Here is a 13,813-nt window from a genome sequence, read left to right on the forward strand (position 1 = left end):
TGTTTGCAAATGTTAGTACTTCATAGAAACGCAACAAACAATCCTGATAACATGTATAGTGTTCATGGAATAAGACAATAATTGGACTACTGTGCTAGAATCCTGAAATTCACTATAAACTCACAGGAAGATCCACAAGAATGTTTAATGTACCCGCTACAAGTACTGGAAAACAAAAACATACCTATAGATGAAATCTTCCAGATTTCATACATGTGGAAACATACATGCACTCTCAAAAACAATGTGACACAAGAACAAATCCCTAATGAGCGCTTTGTGTATGTATTCATACCTAATCGTGAATCTGTTCCATTTCAGCAACTTGTACAAAATACAAACCATGGTAGATTATGTACTACCTGCAATTCGGATAATCACTCCACCTTACTCATACAAACACATAGTAAATAGGTAATACTAATGCTTCTGCGTTACAATGCAGATGGTACCAAAAACAACTGCAAGATGACTGGATTCACACATGATCAAGTATCACTTGGTAAGAAAACCTTCACAACAATAGGTCACAACAGTAGGTATAATCTACCACGCAGGAGGCACAACCAATGCAGGTCACTATACTGCATATATATAAAAAAATGTGGATGTTTCGAATGTAATGATAGTACCATTACTCTAAAGCAGAGATAACCAGCAAATCTTACAAACGCTTATCTTCTTAAAATCAAAATCTGTACTTAAACATTAACAAAACTTCTATTAAAAAACTATAAACTGTTAGAATATGCCAACAGCTTTCTAACTGTCCCAAGATTCTACAACAACTAAACAGATAAATTAATATCACTAAATTATATCAAACAATAAACAGAATACGCAAACTGGTATCTAACTGCCCCAAGATTTTCAATAACCAAACAGATAAATCAATACCACTACATTATAACAAAAAATAGACAGTTAGAATATGCCAACTGGTATCTAACTGCCCCAAGATTTTACAATATCCAAACAGATAAATCAATACCACTTCATTATAACAAAAAATAGACAGTTAGAATATGCCAACAGGTATCTAACTGCCCCAAGATTCTACAACAACTAAACAGCTAAATGAATACCACTAAATTATATAAAAAAAATAAACAGTTAGAATACGCCAACTGGTATCTAACTGCCCCAAGATTTTCAATAACCAAACAGATAAATCAATACCACTACATTATAACAAAAAGTAGACAGATTACGCCAACTGGTACCTAACTGACACAAGATTTTACAATATCCAAACAGATAAATCATTACCACTTCATTATAACAAAAAAAGACAGTTAGAATATGCCAACAGGTATCTAACTGCTCCAAAAATCTGCAACAAGCCAACATATAGAACATTAGCCAGAAACAACAAGTGAACACTGAAAACAAACAAACAAATAGACTGTAGCATAACAAAAAAAGTTTTTTTTTTAATCCAACATGGATTTTTTTTTTCCTACTGACCCAATGATTTTAGCAACAAACACAGAAACTGAGCAAATTGCACAGTACACTGGTTTGTAATCTACTAAATATGAGGGTAAAAAAAAAATGTTGATTATTCAATGTTATAAGTCGTTACAAAATATCACTACTAACATGAACTTTTCTTTTATCACAGAAATTAACAAGGAATATATGTACTCCAGTTACTAAACCAAACAGTAAGTACATTATAATAAGTACAACCATCGCAGCAAATCACACCCATAGTGACTTATAACTTCAGTGCTTATAAATTTGAACTTGGCCATGCACCCAAGACTCTAGGCCCTGCGCACAACCACCACAGTATATCATACTCATACTGGCTTATAACTTTGTTGCTTATAAATTTGTTCTTGGGTCCCAAAGTTATAAGCCACTATGGGTGTGATATGCTGCGGTGGTGTGGCCAGGGCATAGAGGCTTGGGTGCATGGACGTACGGCCATGCACCCAAGACTCTATGCCCTGGCCACAACCACCGCAGCATATCACACCCATAGAGTCAAACATTGTAACTATGCCATATGGGCACTTTTAATGTCCGCAAACATTATGAGTGTTCTTAGAACAGTTTCAACTTGCCTATGAACAGTACGGACAGGCATAGCGTCCTCAGGACGCACCCATTTAGTTTATTTACGAACATTTCAGGACACCGCGTGTGTTCTTAGGACAGTTTCAGCTTGCTTGCGAACAATACGGACAGGTCTACCATCCTCAGAACACCCCCATTTTGTTTATTTTACGAACATCCCAGGACACTTGATGTGGTCTTAGAACAGTTCCAACTTGCCTACGAACATTACCGACAGGTATAGCGCCCTCAGGACACCCCCGTTTTGTTTATTCACGAACATCCCAGGACACAAGATGTGTTCTTAGAACAATTTCAACTTGCCTATGGACAATACGGACAGCGTCCTCAGGACACCCCCATTTTGTTTATTTAAGAACATTTCAGGACACTGCGTGTGTTCTTAGAACAGTTTCAACTTGCCTGCGAACAATACGGACAGGCATAGCGTCCTTAGGACACACCTATTTAGTTTATTTACGAACATTTCAGGACACCACGTGTGTCCTTAGGACAGTTTCAGCTTGCTTGCGAACAATACGGACAGGTCTAGCGTCCTCAGAATACCCCTGTTTTGTTTATTAGGAACATCCCAGGTTACATGTTCTTAGAACAATTTCAACTTGCCTACGAACAATACGGACAGCGTCCTCAGGACACCCCCATTTTGTTTATTTATGAACATTTCAGGACACCGCCTGTATTCTTAGAACAGTTTCAACTTGCCTGCGAACAATACGGACAGTCATAGCGTCCTCAGGACACACCCATTTTGTTTATTTACGAACATTTCAGGACACCACTTGTGTTCTTAGGACAGTTTCAGCTTGCTTGCGAACAATACGGACAGGTCTACCATCCTCAGAACACCCCCATTTAATTTATTTACGAACATCCTAGGACACATGATGTGTTCTTATAAAAGTTTCAACTTGCCTATGAACAGTACCGACAGGTATAGCGTCCTCAGGACACCACCGTTTTGTTTATTTACGAACATTTCAGAACACCGTGTGTGTTCTACGGACAGTTTCAGCTTGCTTGTGAACAATACGGACAGGCCTAGCATCCTCAGAACACCCCCATTTTGTTTATTTATGAACATCCCAGGACACTTGATGTGTTATGAGAACAATTCCAACTTGCCTATGAACAATACGGACAGGCATAGCATCCTCAGGACACCCCCATTTTGTTTATTGATGAACATCCCAGGACACAAGATGTGTTCTTAGAACAATTTCAACTTGCCTACAAACAATACGGACAGCGTCCTCAGGACACCCCCATTTCGTTTATTTACGAACATTTCAGGACACCGCATGTATTCTTAGAACAGTTTCAACTTGCCTGCGAACAATATAGAAAAGTCATAGGGTCCTGACGACACTCCCATTTTGTTTATTTACGAACATTTCAGGACACCACTTGTGTTCTTAGGACAGTTTCAACTTGCTTGCGAACAATACGGACAGGTCTACCGTCCTCAGAACACCCCCATTTCATTTATTGACGAACATCCCAGGACACTTGATGTGTTCTTAGAACAGTTTCAACTTGCCTACGAACAGTAAGAACAGGTATAGAGTCCTCAAGACACCCCCATTTCGTTTATTTACAAACATTTCAGGACACCCGTGTTGTCCGCGGTCAGAACGAACACAACAGGGGTGCCTGTCACCTAAATAAATACAACATTTAACCCATCTCTTACTCCCCCAGCCTCCCCAAACAGTCTTACACGCCAACACACTTTACTAAATAGTATTTTTCCAACAAGTTTCACCGCGCTGTCCGCGCATGTTCACGAATACAAGATGGCGGGCGTTTCCAAAAATCTGACGCAATTCACGCTCTTCACCATCCAATCACCGAACACCTTGCATGTCCGCGGACATGACGCACGCCAATTAGCGAATCAGGACACTGTCCGCGGACCGAACATAGATATCACTCATTTTTTGTGACCTACTTTTTGGTCATTTAAAAAAAAAACTACTGCATGGATTTTCACTGCTTTCGGACCAAGCCGCTGCTCCTGGTCCAAGTTCGGTGAAAATCCGTCCAGCGGTTTGGGCTGTAGGCGTGAGCAAAGTTTTTTCCCCATTCAGTCTATGGGAAAATAAGAAGTTTTGGGACCCCCCTTATAACTTTGCCCCCCCTGGACCAAACCTCACCAAACTTTGCAAAACAATTCAGAGTGACCCATATACTTTTTGTGCAAAGCTTGGTGAGGATCCGTCCAGGGAGAGCGAAGTTATAAGCCACCCAAAAAGGGCTCTTACTATGGAAACAGCAACTTAACCATAACTACACAGCCACTACTGTGGCTGTGTAATATATTAAATGGCCTGCGGTAGTGGCCATGTAGTTATGGTTAAGTTGCTCATCTCAATATGTTTTTTTTAAAAAAAGGGGTAGCCTGTGGCCATGGGCAGTGCCCACATTGTCCAGGTCATGGAATAAGGTCATGATCCGGACAATATGGCCAATCTGGCTACTGGCCAAGACCATAAGGCACAAAACATAGGATTAAAGTGGCCATGTCCACCTGGGACTGGCTTTGTGGTAAAGTTATTCGTAATTAGGATACATCTGAAAGGGAAGAAAATTGTGCTCATGATAATATGGTCATAGGGTTCTCTTTTTGCCTTCTGCAGGCTGCCATGGAAAGCGAAGAGGGGCCCTGTATGGAACCCTTGCCTTCCCTTTCCATGGTGGCCATCTTGGTAAAGGATTTTCCTTCCTTCACCGGGATGCCACAGGCGTCCCAGTGGAGGACGAAAAATCCCCTTTTTGAGCATGCCGGGTTCCCGCTTTGGGAACCTAGGGTGCTAATGGCCTTCATCTCCCATTTCAGGGGCTGGAATGGGGGGATAATGGTCCAGAGACCTTGTTATCCACCCTCGCTTCGCTTGGGCTGATAACTTGGGCTGCTGGCTGGTATCCACCGTTCCAGTCCCTGGAACGAAGGATGAACACCACAAAATTCCCTTTAGCATAACATAAAATGCAAATGGAAATGTTGGAAAATCTTATTGAGTCTATGGGCCTCATTACACGGAAGGCGGTGAGCCATGGCGCTATTAGCGCCATGGCTCATGCCGGTAAAATACCGGCCCCGCCTTGGCGGAAAGGGGATTTACCGCCCCATTCCAAGGTTGGAGGGGCGGTAAATCCCCCTTCCGCCATTGCCCTTCCCCATTCCCATTTCTGCCCCATAGGGCTCTATGGGAATGGGGAAGGCGCTAATTATGGCACCGCAATTTTGCGGTGCCGTAATTAGCTCCGAGGTCCCTTAGCGGGTTGGTTTTTAACGCCTGCAAAAAGCAGGCGTTAAAGCACCAACCCGCTAAGGGACCTCGTAGTAAGGCGGTAATGGTTAACGGTCACCGTTACCAATAACGGTGGCCGTTAACCATTACCGCCTTCCGTGTAATGAGGCCCTATGTACTTTACTGAGAAATATAAAGTAGATGGAGTATATACATTTTTTTTTTAGTTCCATTTTTTAACTGTGAAAGGTGGTTCCTAAAGGAATATGTATTTTGTTGTTTTTGGATGTCTTTTTTTTGGCTGGAGAGCTAAGAGCAAAAGGTAGGGAGGGAAATGAGGGAAGAGGAACCAAACACTAATATGGAGGGGTAGGTGGACAAGGGACAATGTTGCACGTGTGTTATTTCTAAGGTAGTGGGCAGTGTTTCTCATACTCCTTGATTACAGCAGTAGTGGTGGCTCTTGGGGTGGAGGGGTGGCATTAGCTGATGCCATGTTAAGATAAATAGCAGTTTTGCTAAAAGGATGCACTGTGTACTAGATTGTTAATGGATAATGAGTAGGAATAGGTGTTGGAGCAGTGCAAGGGAAATTTTGAAGATGAAAGTTCCTAGATGAAAAGAAAATGCAGTTCTGAACTATCCGCGAAGCAGAGATCTTATCGTGAAGTGCGGATGGGTTCTCGAACACGTCATTATGACGCGCGCCAGCATATGGTCATGTGGCACTGTCCGGAAAGTCCGCTATGCAATAAGATGTTGGAAGACATCTACGGATGCAAAACCTGTTGAATTTGTTGCAAAAAGTGTATAGAAGTGTTAAAAATGATTCCAGAAGGTGGGAAATGGCAAAGTTTTAAGGTGACACTTTGTAAATGGGACACAAATAGTGCTATATTGGGTAAGTATGATATTAGTAAGTTGTAGGAAAATAGCATGCACTGATAAAAACCCATGAAATTCACTGAAAAAACATTATTAAAGGGGCGTTATTGTTAAATTGCACTCATAAAAACCTATGAAATTCAATGAAAAAACGTTCTTAAAGGGACTTTGGGCCTCATTCCGAGTATGGCGGTAAGGGATACCGGTCACCATTAACGAGACCGGTGCCGGTAATCCCTTACTGCCACATTCCGAGTTCCATTTGCGCCCTCGTCCTTAACGCCTGCTTTCAGCAGGCGTTAGGAACGAGGGCGCAAAGGGGCTTTTAAGCCAATAACGGTGACCGTAAAGTACGGTCACTGTTATTTGCAATTTCCCCATTCCCATTGAGCCCTATGGGGGCTCATTTGGGAATGGGGAAGAGCCCTGGGGAATGGGAAATTACCGCCCTGGTCAACTCGGAATAGGGCGGTAATTTCCCATTCCACCAGGGCGGTGCCGGTACGGGTCCGGTGCCAACCAAGGCGCTAATAGCGCAATTGGTTAGCGCCAGACTCGGAATGAGGCCCTTTATGTTTAAGTTGCACTAATAAAAACCTATAGAAATTCTATGAAAAAACTTTGTTAAAGGGACGTTATGGTTTGAAGTATAACCGAAATCCCTCAGAAATTCACCAGTTATGGTAGGCTAAACAACCATAACTCGTGCCACCACTGTGCACTGCTAAGACTAACACCCAGGACATCAAAGATGACATCACAAATGTCATTGATGACATCACATGTGAAATACATTTTGATGAAAATTCCCTACAAGGAGTTGTGTTTATATTGCTGGTAACAAGATGTCAGGGGTGATCAGGAGACCTATTATGAACTACTTAATCTATTAAAGGATGTACTCATCTAATATCATTGTATTGGAGTGTTGTTGTTAATACAGAGACCTAATCATACATACACATAGGCAATGACTGCAGCATGCACAATAGAAGTACACTATTTATAATCTTGTAATTTTGGATAGTACAATAATGAATGCTTCCGTATCACAGTTTTGAGTAATGTTAAACATGTAATAACTAGCTAACTATTCAAGACTTGCTGCACTTGTGCTGGTACAAACAATACATATGAATAACCACAATGCATACAAATCAAAGGACGAATCCTCACCAAACTTTGCAAAAACAGTATATGGCCCACTCTGAAGCAGGAGCAGCAGCTTGGTCACTAAAGCGTGCTTTTGTAAATTTGGTGAAAATCCGTCCACATGTTTTTTTTTAAAACGATCAAAAAGTAGGTATAAAAAAATTAGTGATATCTATGTCTGCTCCGCGGATACACTTCCCTGTACGTTCTGCGGACAGGAAAATGATTGGCTGATCGACTTGCGTCATGTCCGCGGACATGTGACATGTTCGCTGATTGGATGGTGAAGAGCGTGAAGTGCGTCAGATTGTTCCAATGCGCCCGCCATCTTCGATCCGATGACATCCACAGATATCACAGTAACAAATGGGGGAGAAATACAACTTTGGCAAGTGTGTTGGTATATAAGAGTGTTTGGGGAGGGTGGGGGAGTAAGAGATGGGTAAAATGCTGTATTTATTTAGGTGGCAGGCACCCCCGTTGTGTTTGTCTTGTCCGTGGACAGCCGTTCTGTCTGGGATGTCCGTAATCAGTCAAAATGGAGGTGTCCTAAGGACACTATACCTGTCCGCGCTGTATGCAAGCAAAATGAAACTGTTCTTAGAACACGCGTGCTGTCCGCAGACATAAAGAATGCCCATATGGCATAGTTAAAATGTTTAATTCTATGGGTGTGATCTATGGGTGTGATATGCTGTGGTGGTTGTGGCCAGGGCCTAGAGTCTTGGGTGCATGGTTGAAGGCCAGAGGCGTAGGCCATGCACCCAAGACTCTAGGCCCTGGCCGCAAACACTGCAGCATATCACACCCATAGATCACACCCATAGAATCGAATATCTATAAAATATTTGCAAATCTACAGTTTGTGTGCTGTTTGATTTTTATAGTTTGTATGTGAAGTTTTGGCTACGTCATGTCATTAAGATTGCAGAGTTTGGTAACAAACACTGCAGTATAACATATCCATGGAAGTAAACATTTTGTATTGTGGTGTATGGTTAGATGTTTGCTTCAATGGTTCTGTTATGCAGCAGTATTTATGCGTTCTATTAGAATATACTTACTGTTTGATTTTTTGTGATTGGATATATTTTTTCATGAGTTGGGTGACTGGAGCAGATATTCTTTTTCAATTTCTGTGATAAAAGAAAAGATCATGTTAGTGTAGGTATTTTATAAAGACTTATTACATTGCATAATAGACATTTCAGCTTTTATTTACCCTCATATTTAGTAGTTTACAAACCAGTGTACTGTGCAATTTGCTCAGTTTCTGTGTTTGTTTTTTAAATCATTGGGTCTGTGGGAATGATTTCCATGTTGGATTAAAAAAAAAACTTTTTTTGTTATGCTACAGTGTATTTGTTTGTTTGCTTTCAGTGGTCACTTGTTTCTAGCTAATATTCTATCCTTTGGCTTGTTGCAGATTGTTAGATGCCTGTTGTTGAATTTTAACTGGTTATAGTTTTTTATTTATATTCTCAAGTTGCTGATCTATCTGTTGGGTTGTTGCAGATTTTCAGAGCAGTTATATACATGTTGGCGTATTCTAACTGTTTATTTCTTCTTATAATTTAGTGGTATTGATTTATCTGTTTGGTTTTTTCAGAATCTTGGGCCAGTTAGATACCTTTTGGCATATTCTAACTGTTTATTTCTTCTTATAATTCAGTGGTATTGATTTATCTGTTTGGTTGTTATAGAATCTTGGGGCAGTTAGATACCTGTTGGCGTATTCTAACTGTTTATAGTTTTCTAATTGAAGTTTTGTTAATGTTTAGGTACAGATTAGCTATTAAATTTTGGTTTTAAGAAGATTAAATAAGCGTTTGTAAGATTTGCTGGTAATCTCTGCTTTAGAGTAATGGTAGTATCATTACATTCAAACCATCCACATTTCTTTTTTATATATGCAGTGTAGTGACCTGCATTGGTTGTGGCTCCTGCCTGGTAGATTATACCTATTGTTGTGAAGGTTTTCTTACCAAGTGATACTTGACCATGTGTGAATCCAGTCAGCTTGCAGTTGCTTTTGGTACCATCTGCATTGTAACACAGAATCATTAGTATTACCTATTTACTATGTGTTTGTATGAGTAAGGTGGAGTGATTATCCGAATTGCAGGTAGTACATAATCTACCATGGTTTGCATTTTGTACAAGTTGCTGAAATGGAACGGATTCACAATTAGGTATGGATAGATACACAAAGCGCTCATTAGGGATTTGTTCCTGTGCAACATTGTTGCAGAGAGAGCATGTATGTTTCCACTTGTGTGAAATCTGCAAGATTTCATTTATAGGTATGTTTTTGTTTTTCAGTACTTGTAGTAAGTACATTAGAAATTCTTGTAGATCTTCTTGTGAGTTTATAGTGAATTCCACCATTCCAGTACAGTAGTCCAATTGTCTTATTCCATGCACACTATGGGGCTGATTCATGGAACAAACGTGCACCGAAAATCTATGCGCAAGCAGGCACAAGCAGGCGCAAGCGCGAAAAAACAGGCGCACGCGCACACGTGCGATTCATGGAAGTCACTGCACGTGTTTACCTCGGGATGTGCGCCAAACCCATGCATGGCGCACACGTCACTGAAACATCCCGAATGGCGTGCGTGACGCGCACAATGAAAGCGCACAACCTCGGCGGAAAAACACCAAAAAGGGGGCGTAACACGGGGCGTAACGTGCGGAATAGGGAACAAAGCGCGAAAATAAGGGCGTAACTGGGATGTACTGCTGGGAAGCAGACGGAACGCCCACACGCACGCGAACCACACGTATCCATGGAATCGAATAGGGCAAAGCTGCGCACGGCCAAAGACACGCACAGGCCTAAACACGTCCGCCACACGAAGGCAGGCGGTAGCGTCCCTGCGCATCACAAAAGCGCCAATATACAGCAATGATGAATGTCCCATACTGCTATTGTGCCTGGGGTTCGCGTGAAGTTTATCACGCGATCGGGCCTGGGAGAGCGGGCTACGGGCCTGGGGCTACGTGTATTACGGGGGTTCGCGTGTGGGGAGCGGGCTACGTGTGTTACGGGGGTTTGCGTGAAGTTTTTCACGCGATCGGGCCTGGGGGAGCGGGCTACGTGTATTACGGGGATTCGCGTGAAGTTTTTCACGCGATCGGGCCTGGGGGAGCGGGCTACGTGTATTACGGGGGTTTGCGTGAAGTTTTTCATGCGATTGGGCCTGGGGGAGCGAGATACGTGTATTACGGGGATTCGCGTGAAGTTTTTCACGCGATCGGGCCTAGGAGAGCGGGCTACCACTCAACGTCTGCGTTGCGTTTAGAAGAACGCGTAGCCAACACCGGCTGTGAAGCAATAGCGTGTAAACCCCAACGGCTGGAAAACACACGCACCGCACCCCACGAAAAGCATGTACAGAGCAATGTAAAGGCACGTGGGATCTACAAGCCCTGCCAGGGAAACGCCCATGCGCGAAACATCACAGACGCGCTTACGCACTAAGGGCCTTTGGTCCAATGAAATCACGTATGCGTGCTGACGCGCTTACGCGCTAAGGGCCTTGCCTCGATTTACACGCAGACGTGCAAGATTTTCACGTGCCAAATCACTCCGTATCAAGCTGGCCACGCGTCATCACATGGAAGACCACGCTCCTGCCCAAAAGGCCGAATTACTGCCCCCCAGAGCCCCGAGCAGCCTCCCACGAGTCATCTGCTGCTGCCTGCCTGCCTGCCGCCACCGTGCCCTGCCATTTGGTGCAAGCACATCAGCCATCTGCAGGGGTCCATTTGCTGTGTCCACCCCTGCTGGAACCGAAGACTCCCGACTGGGATACCATTGCTCCACAGCCCAGCCCCAGGACCCAGTTGCCCACCCACTCCTGCCTCTGGGGTTGCCATGTCGGGCACTGCAACATCTGGCACCACTGGCAACCCCCAGCCAGAGAGGCAGAGGGGCACCAGCTTCACTGCCACCGAAGTTGGTGTCCTGGTGGAGCAAGTCCTGGGGCAGTATTATGCCCTCTTCGGAAGTAAGCGCGCCAACAAGGAAGGACGGACTCGGATCTGGACGGACATCGTGACTGCCATCAATGCGGAGGGGGTGGCAGTCCACGACTACCAACATGTCAAGAAGCGCTGGGATGACTGCAGGTCAGGACCCTCTTGAAGGCCCAGCGCCTAGTGGAGGGGGGCCGGGGCCGCATGAGTACCATCCAGATGAGGGTCGTGTAACGTGTAGGCCCAGCGCTCCACGCCCAGATCCTTGAGAGGCAGACCCGTCTGGAGTTGAGCGGTAAGTGGCCAAGCATTGCTGTGTGAGACAGGGCATGTCGCAGTGTGCTGGTTGTCTGATACTTGCCTGTATGTGTGACATAGGCCATGTATGCATGTGTGTGTGCAGGGACGTCATGCATGTGAGACCAGTAATGTGTGAACCACACGGTTGGTGCATGTGTTCAAATGCAACATGGGTTGCCCTATGCGGAATGGCCACATGAAAGCATGCCAGTCTCTGTTCCTGGACATGGGTGGGGGTGAGGGATGGGTGCTGATGCCATGTACATGTATGCTGTCCATGTCTGTGTGTCTGACCTGCGTGTCTGTGACTTGTGAATGCCAGGGATGCATGACACATGTCTGTCGCAATGTTCAGGTTCACTGATGCAGCCTAGTCATCCTTGTATCCACTGTGTCTGTGGTGTACGAGGCCAGATGGATGAAACTAGGGTGAAGTGTGTGCATATGATAGGCATGGCCCATGATGCATGCGAGTTCCAAAACAACATTGTATGTTTCAAGAATACCTTGGACATGTATGCTAATGTCCATAGCATGCCCCATGCCTGTTACCCCATGTGTTTTACCTGCACTGAGCCATGTGTTGTGGAGGGACATGATGGAAGTGATCTTTGACAGTGCCACACATCTGCTATTGCTTCCTGTCTAGGGGACCATTGTACAGTACCCTGATGCTTGTGTTCTATGTCTCCCTCTACACAACGCCACGTGAAGAAGAGGGCAGAGACGGCTCTGTGGAGCAAAGCGGCGGGGATGTCCCCACGGATGCAGCGGAAGGGGTGGGTGAGCCCCCACAGGGGCTTGCAACGGCGGAATACGGGGTGGAGCCATCCAGGTTGGTGGTTTCCACAGAGGAGGAGGAGGCCGCTACTGGGGCGCACATGGGGCCTGGTGGGGGCATCCCTGCTGGTGCAAGTGTTGCAGTCCAGGGGCAGGAGGCAGCACAGGTCGCTGTGGAGGGGCCTGTGCATGTCACTGTCCCTGACACTGTGACTGAACCACCATGCACCAGCAGGGATGCCCCATCCCAGGCCCGTCCGCAGGTAGGGGGGGATGTCCATGTCATCTGACCCCTCTCCACCTGCGGACGAGGGGACCCCTTGCCCTAAGGAGTAGGTCTTGATTGGTGTCGCGTTGCGCACAGGTGCAATTCGTGATGAGGTGCGTGCTTCCCGGGAGGAGCATGCACGTCATCACGGAGAGCACTGTGCCGACGTGGCCCAGTTGGGATCGGCCATGGTCGGGGGTTTCCTACATGTGTCGGCCAATCTGGCGACCCTCTCCTCCTCTGTGGAGACTCTGCACCAGTCGTTCTCCATGCTGTCTTCCGGCCCAGATGCCACCAGGGCCCCCTGTACCTGCCCTGACCAATGCAGCCAGCTCGGAGGGGATCCCATCCTTGCCACAGTCGGGAGTCGGAGGTCCAGCAGGTGTGGACACACCAGCAACTGGACCCCAGAAGATGGAGGATGTGATGGCATCATCGGGCAGCGCACGTGCACAACGGCGTCGGTGGATTCCATCAGCCTGGATGCTGTTGTGCTGGCACAGGCAGTTGCGTCAGAGGCAGCGGCAGGCTCGACGTGGGAGGCATCATGGCTCGGGGCCATCAACATCAGGGGTGCAGGTATCGGCCTGAGGGCAGGAGAACCTTGGAATGGGAGTGGCTTCCGTGTGGGAGCGGTTGGGCCAGCAGATAGGTACAGAGTGGCAGCGGGCAGAGGAGGAACGGCTCTCAATGGTCAGGGCGGAGAACTCCATGCAGAGGGTGCTGGGGCGGGCTGAGTGCCTCCAGGGCCTTCGCAGGGAGTTGGAGCTGGACACTGCTTTATCCCTGTGAGACCTCGGGGCCAGGGAACATGCCCGCCTCCAAGCCATTGAACAGGAGTTCGATGATGCCCTGGCCCATGACAACATCCAGTGAGCCGTTGGACTAGCCCGCTGCCCTTGTAAATAGTTATGTAGTTAGTGTTAGGTTTCCTTTGTTTTTGCATTTTCTTTGGACCTTTTGGACAATGGGCCACATTTTTGTATATGTTTTTTTTTTATTAGGTAGTGTTGTTAGATAGGTTTCATTTCTTTTGTTGGGATCATGGACCCTGGCTTGTTCACCTGTACATAGTTCACTGTTGGATTTTCTTTTCATTTTACAATTT

Source organism: Ambystoma mexicanum, chromosome 3q (assembly GCF_040938575.1).
Source record: "Ambystoma mexicanum isolate Mex_15411 chromosome 3q, UKY_AmexF1_1, whole genome shotgun sequence".
In the NCBI taxonomy this organism is placed as follows: domain Eukaryota; kingdom Metazoa; phylum Chordata; class Amphibia; order Caudata; family Ambystomatidae; genus Ambystoma; species Ambystoma mexicanum.